Source organism: Coptis chinensis, chromosome 8, assembly GCF_015680905.1.
Source record: "Coptis chinensis isolate HL-2020 chromosome 8, ASM1568090v1, whole genome shotgun sequence".
NCBI lineage: Eukaryota > Viridiplantae > Streptophyta > Magnoliopsida > Ranunculales > Ranunculaceae > Coptis > Coptis chinensis.
In genome coordinates, this window is record NC_141463.1 from 42,504,038 (window position 1) to 42,524,368 (window position 20,331).

General features: G+C 34.8%; 3 pseudogenes; 1 reads left to right on the top strand and 2 right to left on the bottom strand.

Annotated features, from left to right (window-relative positions):
* Positions 1-3,267: 3,267 nt before the first annotated feature.
* Positions 3,268-4,854, bottom strand: LOC147481510 (pentatricopeptide repeat-containing protein At2g40720 pseudogene; annotated as a pseudogene).
* Positions 4,855-13,961: 9,107 nt separating this feature from the next.
* LOC147481511 (tubulin alpha-1 chain pseudogene) lies at positions 13,962-15,410 on the bottom strand (annotated as a pseudogene).
* A 2,220-nt stretch (positions 15,411-17,630) lies between these two features.
* LOC147481512 (17.8 kDa class I heat shock protein-like) lies at positions 17,631-18,176 on the top strand (annotated as a pseudogene).
* Positions 18,177-20,331: the final 2,155 nt, after the last annotated feature.

Below are 20,331 nucleotides of genomic sequence, written 5' to 3' on the forward strand. Positions count from 1 at the left end.
TTGTCTCATACTCATTTCTGTTTTTGAAGAACAAGGTGATACAAATATTGCTCAAGGCACAAGCAACGACCAAAATGTCCATTCTAACATTGGTGAAGCAGCTACATGTCCCAATTCTTTAACTAACATCTGCGGACCACCTAATTTAAATGAAGATGTTCATCCTGAAGTGAGTGGATCGTCTGACCTTGACTCGTTTAACAAGGCCAAAGAAAACATGAAGAGAAGCAGAAAAAAATAATACTAGGTCAGAGATAATTCTAAAAAATATGGAAATCGAGCATAAGTGGGGAAATATTTTATGTGACTTTAATCCTTTGATCTGCGATATGATTAAAGATTTGGCTGAGGTAGCCCCAGATGAGCATTGTGGTTATAGATCCATAGCTACACTGCTAGGATATACAGATGATTTAGCATGGCGGACAGTAAGGGGTCTTATTGTAGGAACTGTTATTTTCAAAATGAATATTTCTACAAACCGCGAGAACCCACGCGCAGCGGATTCATTGGGGTTTTCATGATTTGGATAGAGAACATACCTTTTAGATCTGGTTTTGATAACTCTGAGAATCCAAGCTTTATGAATCCGAATCAACAATCAACCCCTTGATCTTCTGTTGTATTCCTTTAGAATAGATTGGACGTTGTGTGGACAACGATCTACAATCCCCTTCTTTCTCACAAATCTAGATCCAATTTTGGATCTATCTTTCCTTGCCTCTTTTTCTAATACAGTGAATAGTGAATTTCGGCAAGAGAGAGAGTATTCTATTTATAGGCTACAATAGGAACCATGAGGAGAAATTAGGGTTGGGCCTCCTGACGGGCTTGGGCTTCCCATGTTCGCCCAGAACACACGGCTCAAGTCCGTCAACAAATGGCTTATTCCACTAAAGGTCATTGTTGCACTACCGCCTTAATCCCAAATTACGTGTTAGCGTTTATGGGCTCCATATTATATGCTCGTTGATCTCCCGTGTTTAAGATATCGAATGTCCGTTGATTAAGTCAAGTTACTGACAACTACATTAATCAACTTCTTATGTCCTTGAGTAGTACCACTCAACCTCATTGTCATGTCAGAATAAATCCACCTGCAGGGTTTACATGACTCCTCAAGGGGACATCATCAACCCGACTTCCTGCGGGTCATGAATTCCTTCTATAATCAACAACACACCTTACATACAATGTCATTACCCAATCCATTGAGTTTGTTGATTCACAAATGAATCTCACTCATTGATGATTTAAAGCAATGTACAATGCACGTAAGTGCCCGTTATTATATTCGGATTAAGAGGACAAGCATCCATAATAACAGAGGCGTTTGTTCTCTTACATAGTCGAAGATAAAGAGAAACAACCTCACTTGGTCCTGTTCAATACACACAAAGTGTACTAGTGTAATCCTATAGTCAAGATAGACTAATACCAAATTATACTACAACCGTACTAATGGTTTGTCCAAATCCATCTAGGTTATGAACGATTACCTATACTTTATAAGGTACTGATGATATGATCTTCTGTGTGTTCACACCATATCATCTACAACATAAAGTATTAGACACATGCATATAACTAATAACATATATAATATGCATAACATTTGCCCATATGATTCTCATTCAAAATATAAAGAATTAGAGTTAATACAAAATGAATGCTTTTAATATATAACCCTATCACTTATGCTGGAAGAGTTGATGCAGTATGCAGATTACTATACAAAGTTGTATGGTAATGACGGGTTTGAAAACCATAAAAGAAACTTAGAGTGTACCAAGTCTTCTACAATGAATGAGAAAGAATGGCTTGATCTCCCGGACATGGGTTCCTTAGTTGCTAGTGCTTTTAATTCTATTTTTTTTACCACAGCGCCGCAGCAATTAGGTGTCACGTACTTTCCGTTGAGGACAGGTCCAGAAGAAATGTTTCGGATAATCACAATTTTCCACATAAACAAAGGACATTTTGTGCCAGTTGTGCTCATGGATATTGCTCCACTACCTCCGGTTTGGCGAGATTGGCAGTCTGTTAGATGGCCAGAAGCAGCAGTGTGGGAAACTATTCTTAAAGGAAAATTGAGCAGGTGGGCTGGATCGGTTCCGATCAATATGCAGAACCTACAATATGTTTGTCCAGATTAGTTTTATTTGTTGGATAGAAAAATAAAATAGTTGCAGAGCATATAGGATGATAATGACGGAATATCTGTTTTGATGGATAATATTTTGCACATCCTTTCAGTTTTTTGTGCTGGCTTTTATGATTTTTATGCAGTGGCAAGCCTGTTTTGATGGATAATATTTTGCACATCCTTTCAGTTTTTTGTGCTGGCTTTTATGATTTTTATGCAGTGGTAAGCAAGTTTTATCTATGCATTTTAGAAAGTCTGGAAAAAGTTGGGTTGTTTGTAGGCCTTTTTGTTAGGTGTTGCAGACTAGAACTCAAGTTTTATCTATGCATTTTAGAAAGTCTGAAAAAAGTATGTCCAACCAAAGTCTGAAAAAAGTATGTTCAAAAGTATGTTAGAAATAGTGAAATTCTTTACTTTGTATTAACTCAAAATAATCTTTACATGTACAAATGAAGACATTATGTCTTACTCAGGTGATCCTACACAGAAGCATCTACCTATGGCTTTATAATTTTAGTTGTACATCATGTTTGAAGTGTGCCTCAGACTTTCTACAACGTGGTCTTGGCCTTCTCTGCATGGCCTCTCTCAAGGAGAGTTGGGTGTCCTCTTTAGTGTGCAATGTTTGCTTGTTATCAGATATTAAGGGTAACTCTGCAGTTCAAAATCTTCAGTCTCAAACCATTGGATTCTCCTTAGGAACTGACGAGGTCATCCAAGTGTCATTCCACTTCTTGTGTTTGACAGAAAAAAGTATCATCACTCTTAATTGATTAAGTAAAGAGCATTTTCAGTTCCTTTATGTGTGCAAGACGAACTTCTTGATCAGTTAGGGCACCAGTTATGAGCTTCATCCAAATAACCAACACGGCCAAAGAGGTCAACCATATTCACATAATGCTCCATTCTAGGCTTGATCCTGTAGTCTTCTTTCATTAAGTGGAATAGTCTGACTCCTTCAAAGAACCAATCCGAATGGCTGCAAGCGGAAATAAGTGCAAGAAAAGTAATGTCATCGGCGATTCTCCATTTGCTCAAATCTGACTGAACAATCTGGTCGCTGATAAGCAATCCCCATGAGATCCATAGCCAACAATCATCGTATTCCATGTCACTACACTTCAACTAGTCATGTTACTGAAAATGCATTGGGCGTACTTTAAACAACCACACTTAATGTACATGTCAAGTAATGCATTCTCTACTTGAAGATCTGACTGAATATAGAGTCTTATATAGTAGCCATGAACAGCCTTTCCTTTGAGCAATGTTGTTAGTGAGGATATTGCTATAAGGGATTTGGTAATGGATACAGAGTCTGGAGTTAAGCCATGGTGTATAATTTGTGGAAGAAAACTGATGGAAAGCTCAGGAAGGCCATTACGGTTGTAGCAGCAGGTTATAGAATTCCAGGCCACTAAATTCTTTTCAGGCATTTCGGAAAACACACTTTCAGCCCCATCCGGTAATGCACATTTTGCATACATATCAATCAAAGCACATCCGACAAAAGCATCAAAGCTCATACCATTCCTCATTGCAAAACCATGGATAAGACGACCTAATTCAGCATGCTCTAGCGCAACAATAACACTGAGTATGCTTGTCACAATTGTGGAATCTAATCTCACGCCATCAGCTTGCATAGCTTTGAACAAGTTCAAGTCCTCTTCATACTTCATATTGTGGCAAAACCCAGATACCATTGATCCCCAAGCAGCTATGTCCCTTTCCTTTATTGTACTAAACACCAATTTGGCATCCTCATTGTATCCACATTTCGCATACATAGTCAACAATGCACTCTGTACAACAGTACTACTCTGCGCTAGCCTTTTGATCATTTCACCATGAACTCTTCTACCAAAATCATAAGAATTGATTGTACCACATGCGGATAAAATATTAGTGATAGTGAAAAGATCGGATTGAAGCCCACTAAACCTCATCTCAACGCAATTCGCCAAAGCTTGATGACCATAATTACTAAAAATACACGCTGAAATAATTGCATTCCATAATACAATTTCTTTATCTAGTACACCATCAAAGGCTCTCTTCACGTCTCCTACTTGCATAAATCTCCCATACATTGTGACAAGAGAAGTACAAACATAAGGTTCCCACTCAAAACCAAACTTCATAACATCACAATGAACCTTCATACCAAATTTCAAATTATCCGCATGCGAAGATACCATTATAACATTTGAAAATGTTGCAGACCCAAGTTTGCAATTGTCCTTCTTAGCTTGACAGTAAAGCTCAAAGCTCTTCTTCCACATCCCATTCTCACAAAACCCACCTATCATTACATTCCTAACCACAATACTACTCTTATCCTCCAACTTATCAAAAACTCGCCATGCATACATTGGACAACCACATTTCATGTACATATCTATCAATGCACTCTCCAAAAATGCATCCCACATAAACACATTCCTAACAATGTATCCATGAATCTGTTTCCCAGCAACAAACTCACTACAAACACCAAGTACAATACAAAGAGAATATGCGTCGGGCCTAATGCCCAACCCCGTCATTCGACAAAACTGAACAATACCATCCTCAAAACATCCAAACTTAAAGTACCCGTCAACAATAGAGTTCCATAGAGTAATATCTTGTACACAAACTTCACTTTCAGACACCTTAACAAACACATTGTACAATGTAACACCACAACAGAAAAGAGCATGCATTCCCCACTTGTTAGGAAATTGAAACTATAAATATTATAAAGTAAAATGTAAAACCACAATAGAAAAACAACGATAAGTCATCCTTCACGATTTCCCATTCCTTCCTTGCCGAGTCGCCTCTCTTCGCCATTCGAATACCTCTACCTTCCCTTTCTATAACATACCCAGGCGCCCTCCTTTCCAATCACTAAGAAAAAATCAATACCAATCAAATTCATGCAACCAGCGCCCACTTCAAACAACCATTCACCATTCACCAAAATGACTACGCCCAATTCATAATTCATACAACATACCCAATTCCTTTTTGCAAGGCTTGAAAGGTTTTTTTTTTTTTTTTTTTTTTTTTTTTTTTTTTTCACTTTGGGTAGAAGATAAAGCAAATTATGAAGAAGAATGAGAAAAGAAACTTTCACTAAAAAAAATGTACAAAATAGCCGTGTCGTTATTTTGTTTTTCCTTTTTTTAATCCTTTTGTCCTTATGGGAAATACCCAAAAATATATGGGAGATATTATTGGATTTAGGCAGTTATTGGGGTATGGCAAAAGTTTATGTTAGTTATGAGGTATGGGAGTATTTTTATGGGTGTGTCCAAGATCACCCAAAAATTAAGCTTGTGAAGGAATAAAAAGAGTGGTGCTACACGGACCTACTTTTTAGACCTACTATTGTGACTCACTATTTGGATAACGTTGGTGTGGATTGTAATACACACAGACACATATTTCTATGTAAATCAATGATTATGACTTTTGACACATCAGTAGGTCTAAATAGTAGGTCAAATAAATGTGTCAGTCTAGCATTATTGAATAAAAAATGAGAAAGACGTAAATTTCAAAACGTATGCCAATATTTTAAAATGTGAAATCATTATTCAACAATTTAAAATCCAAATACAAATTCATATCCCTTGTATTGGTCGTACTCCAACATTTTAAATCCACTATTCTTGTTCTAGTAGTTATCTTATTACATCTTATTATGATAGTTATTTTATCTACAGGTAATCTTGGAAGGGTGAAAAAGAGAATAAATTATATTAAAAAATAACAGGTGGCGAACTGGTCTCGAGTCAAAAGCTTAGATTCTAAAGATTTTCTATAAAAAAACACTTACGCGGATAAAAACAATGCAGGGGTATTAAAACCCAAAAAAAAATTATTGGTCGGGCTTTTGAGCCCCTCACTGTTTTATTAATATCATCACAACTCAAGTGAAGGAAAAACACATCATCTGTTAATAATAGTGGAATTTTGAACACGACTTAAGTGAATAAAACGTCTAGATGGCTCACGTCCTAGTATATAAGACAAATTAATCGATATTTTAAATAAGCAGTAGTATAATATAAGTGTTAGGATGTTAGCCTTTGAGTACTAGTTAGTTAGCTCTAGTTAGATCAAATAGATTTATTGTAAGCATATATAGTTGACGGGAGTTTTTTCCTGTGTTAGACTTGGTATGTCCCTACACTGAATGTTCGTGCAATGTAATACTTCTATAAATCCAATTATTTGACATGGAACCTGAAGGAAAATCATAAAATGGAGATGAATATACCTAATAAGGCATAGCATATATGATGTCTTTACGATTATACAAATCGTAATTGAAATTAAACCATGAGGGTCGGTTGATAATTGTAGTTCTATATATATTTGAAGCTTACATTGGTATGTATTTATTGTCTTGGGTTAGTTTGATATTTTTTTGAAAGTTTGTCTATATTTGAAGCTTAACTTGGGTTTGATATTTCTTTTTTCTTTTCTTTTTTTTTTTTTTCAGGTTATATTGGGATGGAAAATGAGGATTTCAAAATTGAGAGAGAGTGAGTGTAGGTGGGAAACCAAATCACAGTTACAATCCCCAAGTATCAAATGATGCCAAACCTAGAAAAGGACAAGAGTTTGAATCACTTGATGATGTCTACAGGTTCTACAATAAATATTCCAAAACTGCTGGATTCAGTGTTCGTAGTTGGTCTGATAGAAAGAAAGATGGTGAATGTGTAAGAAAGGAATATGTGTGTTACAAGCAAGGAAAAAGTTTAGAAATAGCGGATGTTGATACAAAAAGGTGTCGAGGTAATATAAATTAAAAGAAGATTGTAAAGCAAAAGTAGTTGCTGTAACGAAGTCAAACTCTAGTACATTTGTTGTTAGTGTATATGTTGATGGGCATTCTCACCCATTGTCGACCCCGCGAAGAGTACATCTTCTAAGATCTCACCGTGGTAATTCTAGTGCCCAAAAATGTTTAACATAGCAACTTGACATGGTAAACATACCACAACATCAGCAGTTCAGTCTTCTTGGAGTTAAGTTTGGAGGGATAAAAAATATTAGTTTCACATAGAAAGATTTAAATAACTAGGAAAGGGACAAGCATAATAAGATGAAAGGCCATGATGAAAGGCCATGATGGAGATATGTTTCACGAGTTTTTAAAATTGGAACAAGGGAGGAATTCTTCTTTCACTTTTAAAATTGAGACAAACGATGAACAGAGAATTACTCGTTGTTTTTGGGCTGATGCAACCTTGAGACGAGCATACAAATTTTATGGTGATATGGTTATCTTTGATACTACCTACAACACTAATAGATATGGTTTGATTCTTGCACCATCATGGTTAGACAGTTGTTTTTGCTTGTTCATTTTTATGTGCTGAGACCATAGAATCATTTATTTGGTTGTTCAACCAATTTTTAGAAGCTATGCCAATCAATCCCCCAAAGATGATTATTACAGATCAAAATCCAACAAGGACAAAAGCCATTTCTCAAACTCTTCCAACCACTTTTCACAGGTTTTTTTTTTTTTTTTCTTCTTTTTTATTTTTATTTTTTTATAATTAATTTGCATACGCTATTTTTTTTTATTTGTTTTACGTGCTAAAGCTTTGGGTACTCTGTCAACAGGTACTGCAGTTGGCACATACTGATGAAATTTTCGAAGAAAATAGATTCAGTTATATATAGTGAGAACTACACTGAGTTTTCAAACTGCATTTGGGGATTTGAGATGAAAGATGAGTTTGACTTGAAGTGGAATGATATTCTTCAGAGGAGTGGTTTACATGAGAACAAGTGGCTGGAGTCAATGTACGAAATCCGATCACAATGGCTGCCCGCACATGTGAATCACATCTTCTCTGCAGGTATGTCAAGTAGTAAACAAGCGGAAAGCACTCTTTCATTTTTCAAAATGTATGTTTCAAAAGAAAATTCTTTGGTAGATTTTATGGTTTAGTTTGGTAGGGGACTTGTGCGCCAACGTCATGAAGAATTAATGGTAGATAACAAAGATATGATTGAGAAACCAAAAATGAAAATGCCACATAGCTTTTTGGTACACATGGTTCATGTTTATACACATGAGTTTTTCTTTAAATTTCAAGATGAGTTATGGGAGAGCTTGAATTATAGATTTGTACTTGTTAGTGAGAATGAATTGGAATGAATTGGAATGAATTGGAATGAATTTAGATTTGTACTTATAGATTTATACATCATGAAGCGGAATGAATTGATTCAAATATCAACCCACTTATAGTTGATAAAGCCCTCGAAAGTGAAGAAGCAACTAAAGTGTTTACAGATGTTTTAAGTGCTGCACTTGAAAAAATTAGTAAGTTGGTTGGTTGTGGTACAAGTGTAGTAGCACCACATGAGAAAAGTAGTCAAGCGAATGGTTGTGATACAAGTGTAGGAGTTTCTGGAGCAAAGAGTTCTAATTTGGCAATTAATTATTATCATGAACCGAGTCAAGAAAGGCCAAAAGGATGTGGAAAGAGACTTAAAGGAGAGAAAGAGAAAGCACTCAAAAAGGCACAAAATATAAAATGAGACGGTGCAATTGATGTAATAAGGTTGGAGTGTCACACGATAAAAGGAATTGTCCGGAGCTTTAGAATGGTTAAGAAAAGCGATTTTTTTAGAGTATTCACATATTCTTTCTTACCTTAATTTAGTTGCAATGAAAAAAAAATTCCTTGTCCAACGAGGACACAACTCTGAACTCTAGCACAGATGATGATTCATATTCATCTTCTTCTTCGGGTAAAATAAGTATTTTTAATTGTTTATTTATAAGTATGTTTGTTATTTTTTCATAGCTTCAAATGTTCATTTGTTTCTGCTATAGGAATGTCGATTTATTAAAGAGAGTTGCACATAATTGGATTATGAAGGTTGTATTTCAAAGGTTACTGCATTTTGAATAATACAAGTTATGCTGCGTGGAAGCTTGCTTTTGGAAGATTCATTGGAATGGCTCTGTATTTTTTTTTTTTTTTTTTTGCAATAAATTAATCTTGAAGATGTAGACAATTAACTTGACTGTGAGCTCAAATAATAAATGTGAATATCGTGTGCTATTTCTCACATTCCAGTGGTATAGACTAAGTCAGAATTGCAAAAGCAAAGATGAGAAAAGTTAAAATGGCATTGATTTATAAAGCTTTGCAAATTGCAAAATGATAATATAGACATTAAAATCTACTCCATACAGGTTAAACTTACAAAAAGATCGATCAAGAAAAAAAAAATATGTTATCCCTGTCACAAGTTCATCTTCAAATACATAAGAAAAGCAATAAGCACCAACTATATATTTTGTTCTTTAAGCTCAAGGAGTATATGACGGAACCAAGCATCTTGAAAAGAAACCAAACATTCTCTTCTTAGGATAGGTAGAGTAGAGTTGCTTTGTAGTACTAGATAATACAGTGGTGCCAATGTGTTGAAGCAAAGGATTAGGCTTTACCAACAATCACCCAAGATACAACACTAAATGTCTGACTCCACCAAAGCACCACCAATTTGTTTGAGAAGTAGGAAATTGAAACCAAGGTAAATTAAGTTCCATTGTCCAAGATTTGTTGAGAGCTCGAATGGACAAAAGAAATAGAATTGTTACAATAAAAGCCACAATTCCACAAACCCCAAATTGAGTACACACAAATCCAAGTAAATAATACTCAAAACCAATAATCAATCACAGACACAGACATAGGAGACTAGAAAAATGAGAAATTTGAGATTCAGAATATAGAAAAATTGGAAATTGAGAGTCACGCTGCTTTTGCTTTCGAGAAAGGGAGAGAGTTCATTGCTTTCGCTAGTAGATCCACAGACTTAATTTTAGGATGAGAAATGGAGAAAAGAGGAACCACATGAGAGAGAAAGAGAAGACTAGGGGAGGACGTTATGTTTGGAGATAGTATAGGATATAAGGATATATAGGTGAGAGGAATAAGAGAGAAATATGTTGAAACCCTTGTGAGATATATTTTGATATTTCGGTTTTTAAGTAAAGTCCTTAAACAGACGTCCTTCATATATATTTCGGTTTTTAAGTAAAGTCCTCCCTACAAGATGAGTTAAGTGCTAATACTTTGTGGATATGATCTAATAACCATTAATAACGTCTCTACAAAAATTTGTCTTATTTAAAAATCTCTAACCTAGTTAAAAATTGTTCTCAATTTTGATTTTTTTTAAAGGGCTCAGATTTTTCGATTTTGCAATCATCTTTTGACATATTTAAACATTATCAAATGAGCTGAAATTTTGTAGAGGTGATCTTCATGGTTAGTTGAACACATCCACCAAAAATTTTGTAGAGGTGATCTTTTGACATGGTTAGTTGTAAGTAAAGTTGTAGGGAATGGTATAAACTATGGTATAAAAAGTATGGTAAACGGAACCTGCTCGTGTATATATATATATACACTATATGATAGCCGGGTCATTCGGAAGCCTCCTCAACTCTCGAGTATGCAAATTTAAATCTCCTTATTTACTTAATTTACAAATACCTCCCTCACTAAATTTAGAATAAGCCCCATTTTTATTAATATAATTTGAATAAGGTATTTTTTTTATTAATAATTTAAAAACATCTCTCTAATGTCACTTAAATTAAATAATTACCCCCATTTCCCACATTAAAATTAAAACAAACCCTATTTTATTATTGATAATTTAAAAGAACCTCCCTAATATCATTTAAATAACATAATTATCTCCTATTTTGTTTAAAAAAAAAATAGATGAGTCTCTCCTATATAATTATAATTACCATTTACAATTAGAATCTAAAGAAACCATGCTAACTATCAACCTCGAGGGATGGGATTCAAGACTTAAAAAAACCGATGCATAGCAAGATTTGCATACTTGTATATACGGTTTGGCTAGGTGAACATCCAACTTTCGGACAGCCATCTAATAGCCAACTTTGGACCGTTAGATCGTTAGATCATCTAAACTGATATCAGGAACCAACCTTAAGGCTTAAGCACGATATTCCTATATTTTGATATTTCAAAAGATCACCATTTTCGTCTCCAAAAACAAAACTTGCGATACTGATTCAAACAAATCCCCAATTTTTCAAACAAATTGGATGCCGTTTCAAAATCAAAATCAAACCCCCAATTATTCAAACAAATCGGCTGCAAAATCAAAATCAAAATGAAACCCCTAATTATTCAACCGAAAAATTCATACAAATCAAACCCCCATTCAAATTTTGGACCAATTTCAAACCCCATTTTCAATTTAAAGTATGTTTTTTCGTTATTTAAAAGTATATTGTGTTATTAACTACTTGTATGGTAATTTTATTAGGTTTTGTTTATTGGATGTTAATTTTTATATTTTAATTTTCCTGCAGCCGATTTTAACATTGTTTCTATTTTTTTTTAATGTTATTGTTTTAGGGTTCCATAGTTATTACATGTCAGCTTAAATTATTTGATTTTACTATTCAGGTGATTTTACATTTGCATATTTTGATATTTTTTAATTTTTTCCTTTTACGGTAAAATTCGATCTATAAATGAGGTGCCCTATATGTGGAAGTTCAGGTGTCTATGGCATCTTTGGCTGAGTTCTCAATTTGTATTTGTATGAGATGTTAAGTGGTGGGTATTTGGTTAGTAGTTTGAATTTAGTATGTGTAAATCTTCGAAGAAGTATTATTTTGAGTAAAAGTTAGTATAATCTCTGTTTTATTTGGTATTTCATTTGTGTTATGTTCTATGATTATTTATGTTTATTTTTACTTGTATGTGTTTGTTGCGTTTAGTCGCACTTTTGAATGGACGTAGCTTTTCAGAGCTTTGCCAGAGCTTCTTTCACAGGTAGCTTGGAAATCTCAAGGGAGCTTGGAGGAGCTCTATTTGGAGAATAACGACATCTATGAGTTTGGAAATCTCAAGGTAGCTTGGAAATCTCAAGGGAGCTTGGAGGTGCTTGGAGGAGCTTGGAAGTTAATCTAATCTTTAGAGGGGAGTTATACAGGTTAAAGAAGTAGATCTCTCAAGTAAATCCTACCCGATCTCGTCGTTTTTTGTACAAAGCATTGGCATGCTCAACTGTAAATCAGTTTGCATACAACAAGAGAAGATAGTTTTTGGTGACAGTGCGTACTTCCAATCCATATGTGTTTGTCCTTTCAGTGATTCTCAAGTTCGCACTGCATGAAAATCCAAGTCTATGAAAATCGAAAGCATTATGGTGACAGGTGACAACTGGGGTACCGCAAATTCCATTGCCAAAGAGGTTGGAATGAAAACCGTCATTGCTGAAGCCAAGCCTGATACAAAAGCTGAAAAGGTGAAGGAGTTACAGGTATGTTGTTCTTCTTGGAGGCTATTATTTGTGCATTAGCTCTTGTTTGTATAACATTATGGTGTAAGCACAAAATTTCATACATCTCTTAATTATGTTCTTGTTCTAGCTTTCTATCCTGATTATATTTCAAAATTTTCATTTGATCTCCAGAGCAAGGGGTTGACTGTGGCTATGGTTGGTGATGGCATCAATGACTCGCCAGCACTAGTTGCTGCTGAAGTTAGAATGGCAATAGGAGTAGGTACATACATCGCCATCGAGGCAGCTAACATTGTTTTCATACAAAGCAACTTAGAGGATATGATAACTGCCATTGACCTCTCTAGAAAAACCTTATCTCGCATCTAAACTACATTCAGGCTTTGGGTTACAATCTTCTAGGCATAACAATTGCCGCAGGGGCCCTTTGGTAGTTAGGCATGGTTGCCTTGTGTTTTCAAGCTGGTAGTTGGTTTCTGTCTAAACTACATTTGGGCTATGGTAGTTGGGCATGGTTGCCTTGTGTTTTCAAGTTCGTTTCTGTTGGTCTTTCTATGTACATATTCCGTATGTGATAAAGTTGGTTTATGTTGGTCTTCATTTGTTACTATATAGAAAGTTCCCTCTCAACATACAAACATAGTTTACCGAAAATTCTGACAGCCATATAAACCCTGTCAGCCATATAAACCCTCTCAACATACAAACATAATTCTAACAGCCATATAAAATTCTGACAGCCAAAATAGCTGAAAGCCATATAAACATATATAGAGAACATAGTTCATGTGAACTCTGTTTACATACAAGTAACTAAAACAAGGCAAAATTCTAACAGAGTTAAAACTCCGACAGGGTTCACCAAAAATAACTAAAACAAGGCAAAATTCTGACAGAGTTCACCGAAAATGCTAGTTAAAACTCCGACAAAGTTCACCGAAGTCATTTTCTAAAACAAGGCAAAATTATGATAGAGTTCACCGAAAATGCTAGTTAAAACTCCGACAGAGTTCACCGAAAATAACTAAAACAAAGCAAAATTCTGACAGAGTTCACCGAAAATGCTAGTTAAAACTCAACAATTCAACCTAGTCTTACAGAGTTCACTGAAAATTAAAACTCTGACTGCCAGCCAAAATTAAAACTCTTACATATAATACCTAAAACTATGAATAAAACTCTGACAGCCACATTGTATAAAATTGAAGCCAAAATTGTATAAAACTCTGACAGCCACATTCGAGCCAAAAGCTGAAACTGAAACAAGTGGCATAATATTGCTTTAGTTAGTAGCAGCCAATAATTGAAATTTGAAACAAACAATTGCTTTAATAATCTACAATCAATGGTAGATTCGTAGGTGATTAGAGTACTAATAAAAAAGATTAACAAAAGAATCTACCAACAGTAGATGACAAAGTAAAAAATATCTCTGTCAGAACTAAAACAATCTGTCAGAATAAAATCTGTCAGACCACCCCTAGCTAATACACCATAATATCCAAATCTTAGAATCCACTGCAGCATTAACATCCTTTGGTACCACATCACCTCGGTACATCAAAGAGCAAGCCATGTACTTCCCATGACGAGGGTCACAATTTGCCATCATGGATGCGGGCTCAGAGGCACTGTTGGTATTTTCAGAGACAGATAGTTGTTCATGGTAGGCCTTTTCAGCAGATATAACTGGAGCACAAGAAGAAAGCATGAAATGGATACGTGGATATGGAACCAAGTTAGTTTGGAATTCTGTGACATCCACATTAAGGGCTCCATCAAAATGGAGTGAAGCAGTTAGAGAGGAAATGACCTGTGAATAAGGAATAACAGTCAGTCCTCTCCATATCCAAAGTCATTTTCATCAACTTTATACAACAAACAAGATCAACATAATTATCAGATCATTAGTTCATTAAGATGAATCTTCAATTCTTCAGCTATCCAAAAATAAGAATAAAAGCACTTTAAATGACATACAATATCTCCTTATTTAAATGCAAAATTTGTTCGTTTAAACCATAATCATGAGAGGTACTATACAATACAAACTTATAATCCTTCCAGTTTCTATTTACATACTTCCAACATAATTTCATAATTAGGTAATAGTATCTATATGTTTTTTTTTTACAATTTCACTATATAAACCACATTCATAACAGACACAATTAGCTAAATTCAAGCAAAAATAAGTTCATTCTACTATTAAACAAGCATAGCTGTGAAACAAGCTTGCTGTTAAGATTAGTGTAAGTAGGCCTCTCTATGTCAAGATTCTTGCGACAGATATCATAGATAGCCTCATTATCAAGGAGCACAGACACATCAGTGTGCTCCAGGAACAATGTTAAAATCGGCTGTAGGAAAATTAAAATATAAAAATTAACATCCAGTAAACAAAACCTAATAAAATTACCATACAAGCAGTTAATAACACAATATACTTTTAAATAACAAAGAAAACGTACCTTAAATCGAAAATGGGGTTTGAAATTGGTCCAAAATTTGAATGGGGGTTTGATTTGTATGAATTTTTCGGTTGAATAATTAGAGGTTTGATTTGATTTTGATTTTGCAGCCGATTTGTTTGAATAATTGGGGGTTTGATTTTGATTTTGAAATTGCATCCGATTTGTTTGAATAATTGAGGATTTGTTTGAATCAGTATAGTAAGTTTTGTTTTTGGAGACGAAAATGGTGATCTTTCGAAATATCAAAATATCGTGCTTAAGCCTTAAGGTTGGTTCTTGATATCAGTTTAGATGATCTAACGATCTAACGGTCCAAAGTTGGTTGTTCGATGGCTGTCCGAAAGTTGGCTGTTCATCTATATATATATATATATATATCGGCATATATATATTGTTTTATTTTCCAAACCATGCAAAACAAGGAGGTGCTAATAATTACAAACACCTTCCCGCATTTGTTTAATTCTCCTTATTCTATTCTTAAATTACTATCATCACCTTCCCATATTGGCATATTCCAATGTTATGATTTATGATTTTAAAAAAAAAAAAAACCCCAAATAATTTTTTTTTAAAAAGAAAAAAAAAAAAAAAAAAAAAAAAAAAAAAAAAAAAAAAAAACCCCACGCATCTCCAATGGAGAGTGTATATATATATACCTCCACATAAGTGCCACTAGAATTTTATGGCCCCTCTTACACATTAATAGTTTCCACATCTAAAATAGTATCCAATGTAACAAAGTTTAAGAATTTGTAAAATTAAAAAACTGAGAAAAAACGACGCTCAAAGTCCGTCGCAAGGGGTTTAACAAAAAAAAACGCACGTCACTTTGAGTAACGTTTGTAGTTTATTAAAACTGGGACAACCAATAAATGACGGTCTTTACCCTTCGCAAACATTACAATTCTAAAAAAAATCAAACAGACGTGAGTTTAAGTGACGTCCGAATTTCTTTTTAATTGGGACATTACTTCAAGTGACACCCGAGATGTTTATTAACTAGCTAATAGCCGGATGGGGAATTCTCCACCCCCTCTATTAACTATTAGTTTATTACCTGTGATTTTACACTTTAAACAATTTACACCCTCCATTGGAGATGCTCTTGATATGGAGAGTGTAAAAATCCACTTCCACATAAGCTCCACATAGGTGCCATTAGGATTATACACTCTATCTACCTCCAATGTAAATAAGGTCTATATTTACACCTTGTAGCTCTTCTAATGGTAGGTGGAAGAAAATGTGTAAAAACAGATATCAACTGACTTAAATTGTCGTTTACTTAAACATAAAGAAGAGTAACAGACTTGGCCCGTTGCAATGATATTAAATAAATGTTGAAACGTGTGTGGAAGTGACGTCCGTGACTTCTATTTTCACTTAAACCCATAGTGACGGACCGGATCCGTGGCAAAGCCATTAAATAATCTTGAGACGTGATTTCAAGTGACGTCCAATTTTTTCGGGATATTTTATCAACTAATAGCGGGATGGGGAATTCCCCACCCCCTCTATCAACTGATAGGCTATTATCTACGGTTTAACACCCCCATTGGATAGAGTTTTTTGACACTTGGGGTGTAAATTTTCCACTCTATATGGTTTATACCCCATTGGAGATGCTCTAAAGCCCTACGTAACCCAACACTAAATCAAGAGACCTCAAAGAATTCACCACGAACAAAACTCTTAAAACAAAATCCTTTTGATGTCACCATTAAAACCTTAATTGCTCCCTCCCTCTCGATCTATCTCTCTCAATCAATTTCACTGCATCATTAGCTTTGTTCACCTATTAAATAGAGTTTGCCAAGTTGGTAACTGACAACATTGCGGTTCTAGAGTTCCTTTAGGATAATCTTACTCACTGCAAAATCCGATTGATTAATTTACAGTCTCTCCGCCGCCAGCTCTCAAATTTTTTATTGGCTTATCATATTGACCGACAAAGATTGCAAAGATGATATCAAGCTAGACTAACACATGTTTATAATTCTTTCTGAGAACTTTTGTCCAGTCATTTAGTTTTCATTTTTTGATTTTTATTAATGGTGACTTGGTTTGTTTCTAGGAAGAAGAAGACGTATCTTGTACTGTGGTGGTTTTTATTTCCTTTTGCCAGGGTTATTTCCCCTGCTATTATATTTTTTTTCGTTTTTTTTGAAAACCAGTAGAGAAAATCTGGGGAGATTCCACAAATTTGGGAAGGGCTACTGTTTAATATAGAAGATTTATAAATAATTTAATTTGCAAACCCCTTATTTGCTTGTTTCTCATTGGTTGGATAACTGAGAAACTGAGAGACTGAGTTTTACCATTTGGGGTAAGTTTGCTTATTTCCCGCACTTTTACATTCCAATTAAGTTTAGCATCCTATGTGGCACCACTCAATTTAGAGATGCTGTGGAAGTGTGAAGAACCCAAGAGAAACCAAGAGAATGAGACCACACCAACCGGGGCCCTAGACCCTTCTATATCTTCGAGAAAAATCAAAATTGTCCCGACCAATCTAGAAACAATCTTTCTTTGGAATTCCTACTTTTCCCTCTCCTATAAATGCCTCTCCACACTTAAACCCAAAATCAACAACATAAAAACGCTACACTTCGTACATCTTCTTTATTCGCTCAAATCATCCAATTTTTCAATTTTTTCAACCAAAACACAAAATGTCGATCATTCCAAGCATCTTCGGTGGCGGAGAAGCAACATTTTCGACCCAATCTCTCTTGACATATGGGATCCATTCCAAGGCTTCCCACTTTCTCCATTCCGCTCGAAGTTCTCAAATGAAACAACCTAATTCGCGAACACTTTCAGATTGGATGGAAAGAAACACCGAGAGGCTCATGTGTTCAAAGCTGATCTTCCGGGACTTAAAAAGGAAGAAGTGAAGGTCGAAGTTGAAGAAGGGAGAGTTCTTAAGGTAAGTGGAAAAAAGAAAAAAGAGAAGGAAGAAAAGAATGAGAAGTGGCATCGAGTGGAACGCAAAGATGGACAATTCTTGAGGCGATTTAGACTTCCAGAGAATGCTAAGGTTGATGAAGTGAAAGCTGCGAATGGAGAATGGGAGCTTTACCGCTATTCTTGTTCCTAAGGCTGAAGTTAAGAAGCCCGATGTCAAGGCTATTGATATCTCTCGGGCTGAGATAGGTGGGCTGTTTAGAGTGGAAAGCGAAGGGAACATATGGTTGCTTACTGTTCTCTCTGAATAAAATTGTATTGTGAATGTCCTAATTGTTGGTCGGGCTTGTGTTTTAATATGTTGTGTTAAAGTATGTGCGTGTTATTTAACATTAATTAAGAGAACAAAGTGCGAGTATCAATTACCATACGGATCTTTCTCTTGTCATTGTTAGTTTGTGATCATGTTAACATTTGTTTGTTTATATTGGAAAAAAGGAACAAAAAAAAATGTGAACATTTGTTTGTTGCTTGTGAGATGGGATCAGAATGACTTACGAAATTGACATACGCATTCCAAAAGCGGAGGGGACTTGCACATTGAACTAATTAAGGGTTTATTTTTTCTAGATTGAGATGACTTTGCATATTGAACTAAGAGTATCTTTAGGTGGTAGTATCATCTGTCAAAATCTTCAAATTTGAAGAAATAATTCGGAATTTTCTGGAATTCTAACTCTAGGTGGTAGTAAATTCAGTCGTATAACCTGTTTGTTCACATTTTTGTTCGTAAATTTGACAATTTGGATGTGGATGCGGAACGACATTGCAATCATTTATTTTATTTTTTTTACTTTGACCAGCACCCCATGCCAGTGCTACTATCGCGCGCTATTGTCAATGTCGCGTGCTCCAACGAGAAAAAAACAGCCAAAATACTATGTGTCTAGATGATAGAACCTGATTGTGTATGAAGGGTGTGGTCTTCATTGTTAGAAATAGGAGACACCTAGCATATTATAACTTTTATTAACTTGTTTCCAAGGTGGAATTGCATCTATACAAAATGCATTATCCTTGTGTTTGTATTGAGATTGGATGAGTGTTGCACAAAAATATGGTTACCACAATGATGTAAATAGAAGCCCCCTTTTTTTTCTCTCTCCAATAAAAAAAAAAGTTAGCTCACTAAAAAATATGTCTTGTCTTGTGCAGCAAAACACATTTTTCGAGTAAACTTTAAAAGATATGACCCTTGATGTTTGAGACACATATGGTGTGGCAAGTTTTTTGAGGCATTCCAAGCCTGCACCACATGAGAGAGGAATCCGGTTTGGTCGTCCCGAACTCACGGTGTAATAAAGGGTCAAGGGTTGTTTGCAAATTAAATTTTTGAAAGATCTTCTATATTAAGCACTAGCCCTTCCCAAATTTGTGGAATCTCCCCAGATTCTCTCTGAGAAAAAAGTCGCTCCTAGGTAGGGCAGGGAATCGGGTCGGGTAGACCCCGAATCCGATCCGACCCGATTACCGAATACATTGGGTTTGGGTCGATTTTCATATCCGTTTATATATTTGGGTCGGATTCGGGTTTGGGTTCGGATTCGGATATAATTTTTGGGTTTTTTTTTTAATTTTTAGTGTTATCAGATCGGGTTAGTCGGATTCGGTCGGGTTCGGGTCGGATTCGGATATTAAATTTAGGATATAATCGGGTTCGGATTCGGATTCGGATATAGCCATATCCGACCCGAACCCGACCCGATCCCTGCCCTACTCCTAGGTGCTTAGTAGATTTCCATCCACTACTTTTTAACTATTGATTAACTCTAGTTAATTAAATTCTAATTAAATATTTATTTTATTTTCTCTCCAAATCATTTTATTATATAAATTAATAATAATAATAAATTTTATATAATAAATTGAAAGCTACGCTAACATTTATGAAAAAACTCTTAAATAAATTTTATCATAATTCTTAAATAAACGTAAATGCAATTACAAATTGCTACTTTATTACAACCCAAAATATTGACGATAATAGCTAATACAAAATAAAATTGATAAATTCGCGGTGTAATTGAATGAAAGAGAATCCCTTGAAAAATCTGCAACACAAAATTAAAAATTTATTTGCAAATTTTTAATTTTTAATTTTAGTTAATAATTTAATTTCTTTTTTTTTTATGAAAACACAAAAAAAAAATAAAAGATTTGTGGAAAAAAAATAGAATGATTTGGAGAGAGTATTAAATAAATATTTGTTTAGATTTTCATTAACTAGAATTAATCACTAGTTAAAATAGATGGTAGATATGTGTGGTGGATGCGTGCTTAGGGCTCCTAACCGCGCCTAGGAGGAAATATTTTCTAATTTTCTATAATCTTGATGTTACTTTCTTTCAGTATTTTTCATTTTCTTAAAAAATAGTAAAGATTCAAAACCTCAATTGGAATTTTATT